This window comes from Oryx dammah, unplaced genomic scaffold, assembly GCF_014754425.2.
Source record: "Oryx dammah isolate SB20612 unplaced genomic scaffold, SCBI_Odam_1.1 HiC_scaffold_5, whole genome shotgun sequence".
Lineage (NCBI taxonomy): Eukaryota > Metazoa > Chordata > Mammalia > Artiodactyla > Bovidae > Oryx > Oryx dammah.
In genome coordinates, this window is record NW_024070189.1 from 95,497,143 (window position 1) to 95,499,965 (window position 2,823).

The 2,823-nt window shown below is 42.9% G+C and overlaps 1 pseudogene; it reads left to right on the forward strand.

Moving 5' to 3' along the window:
* Positions 1 to 243: 243 nt before the first annotated feature.
* Positions 244 to 1,177, forward strand: LOC120864008 (annotated as a pseudogene).
* The last annotated feature ends 1,646 nt before the right edge of the window (positions 1,178 to 2,823 follow it).

Below are 2,823 nucleotides of genomic sequence, written 5' to 3' on the forward strand. Positions count from 1 at the left end.
ATACAAAAATTTAATGTTTCAATTTTTTTAATGGAAGCAATACTCTTATATGCATATATCTTTTAAAATTCTCACTAGTGTAGTATACAGAGGATTGCAAGAATTTTCAGAACTGTATCATAATAAAAAAGTTTTAAATATTTGTGAATTGATTAAATCCAAAGTATGGACACTTATCTGTATGCCCCTGAAATTGTTCTGTTTATTCAAAACTTTCTTCTTTTTCAAAGATGTCCCCTCTACATGGAACCACAGAATCTAACAGGTGTCTTCGAATTCCTCCTCCTGGGCCTCTCAGATGATCCAGACCTGCAGCCCCTTCTCTTTGGGCTCTTCCTGTCCATGTACCTGGTGGCCATGCTTGGGAACCTGCTCATCATCCTGGTCATCAGCTCTGACTCCCACCTCCACACTCCCATGTTCTTCTTCCTCTCCAATTTGTCCTTGGCTGACATCAGTAGCAGCACCACTACTATCCCCAAGATGCTAGTGAACCTCCAAACACACAGCAAATCCATCACCTATGCAGGCTGCTGTCTAGCACAGGTGACCTTCTTGTCCCTTTTTGCAGGTTTAGGGAGTCTCCTTCTGACAGTGATGGCCTATGACCAGTTGGTGGCCATCTGTCACCCCCTACACCACCTGGTCATCATGAACCCCCGCCTATGTATCTTGCTGGTCCTGGCATCATTTGCCGTCAGTCTTTTGACCTCCCTGCTGCACTACCTGATGACGTCACAGCTTACCTTCTGTACAAATGTGGAAATTCCTCATTTCCTTTGTGACCCACCTCAACTCCTCAACCTTGCCTGTTCTGGTACCTCCACCATTAAAATATTAATTTATTTCATTGGTACCATTGTTGGTGGGATTCCACTCTCAGGGATCCTTTACTCTTATATTTGAATTATATCCTCCATTCTGAGAGTCTCTTCATCAGCTGCTAAGCCCAAAGCTTTCTCCACCTGTGGCTCTCACCTGTCAAGTTGTTTGCTTATTTTCTGGAACAGGCCTTGGAGTATATCTCAGCTCAGCTGTCTTGTCTTCCCCCAGAAAGGGTGCAGTGGCTTTGGTGATGTACACTGTGGTCACCCCTATGCTGAACCCCTTCATCTATAGCCTAAGGAACAAGGACATTAAGTTTACCCTGTGGAGAATTATCAGCAGAATAGCCTAATCTCAATACCATGGTATCTTTTTTTGGCTCATAGGAGTAGAAAATTTAACAAAACCAAACATGTGCAATAAGGGATTCTGTTCTGAGGTCACATAGCTTACGTGTACCTATCTGGCTCTCTCCTCTGTTTACACAGTTTTTCCTCTTAGAGGAGATTATCTGGATGCCCCAAATGAGTCATAGCCTTTCTAGGATTTTGCATAGCGCATCAGTACACCCTTCTCATGTTTGCTGCATATGACCCAGGACTCTTGGTCATGGGCATCCTTGCTCCTATCTTCACAAAATAAACACAGTCCTCTCTTTCTTGTTATATACTGTTTCTATAATTTTCCTATGTTGATTCTCTGTGTGTTAGGTGGATCTAAATCTCTCTAAATTACATAAGTGATTCAATGGGCTTGCAGATATGAAAGTCACATATTTTCTCTGATTGAAATAAGAAGAAAATAAAACTTGGAAGTCAGAGCTGAGGCTGCTGCTGCTGCTAAGTCGCTTCAGTTGGAGCTGAGGAGTAGAGGTCAAACTCCCCTGAGAAGTTGATGAATCTAGATCCTTCCTAATACATTCACTTTTCTCCTTTTCCTCCTCCATGAAATTAACAAATCCTCAAAGTCTAAGAGACCATAGATGATTAATTATTTTCTGAGTGTATTGAGGTCTCTAGACTGCATCACTTTAGATAATCAACCTGTGCTTCCCAGCCCTTCAGTTAGCCAGCTCCGGTCCAGTGGGTTCCATACCTGTGTGTCTCCTCCTCCCAGAGTTTTTGTCTGCACCAGGAAGCCCACAGTTGAGGCTGTCTTGGTGCCAGTCCTCACCACAAAGCTTCGGCCTTCATCCAACACCAGGTAAGGGAGGGGCAGGTGATCTGAATCCCTCAGTCCTGGTCCAGTGGAGACAAGCACAATCCAGTGAGTGCCAAGTGCAGTGGGAGACACGAATGCAGGAGGGATTGAGTGCGGGGGGGTATGTGTGTGGGGTTGTTTTCTCATCACCAAAGCAGAGAACAGATAGGAGAGCCAGTAGGAGGTTACCAAAATGCATATATTAGCTCAAAGGCTTATGAAGTTGATGTTGTTTTTAGTGGTGGGGATCCAAGAACTCATTTATTTATTTTAGCTTTTTTTAAAATTAAATTTTATTTTTTTACTTTACAATACTGTATTGATTTTGCCATACCTCCCACACTGTTTCTATCTTCCTTGGGCATCTTTGCTACCTGATCAGGAAATAGGTCTTTCTAAACTGTCCTCAGATATGCAGATGACACCACCCTTATGGCAGAAAGTGAAGAGGAACTAAAAAGCCTCTTGATGGAAGTGAAAGAGGAGAGCGAAAAAGTTGGCTTGAAGCTCAATGTTCAGAAAATGAAGATCATGGCATCCGGTCCCATCACTTCATGGGAAATAGATGGGGAAACAGTAGAAACAGTGTCAGACTTTATTTTTCTGGGCTCCAAAATCACTGCAGATGGTGACTGCAGCCATGAAATTAAAAGATGCTTACTCCTTGGAAGAAAAGTTATGACCAACCTAGATAGTATATTCAAAAGCAGAGACATTACTTTGCCAACTAAGGACCGTCTAGTCAAGGCTATGGTTTTTCCTGTGGTCATGTATGGAGGTGAGAGTTGGACTGTGAAG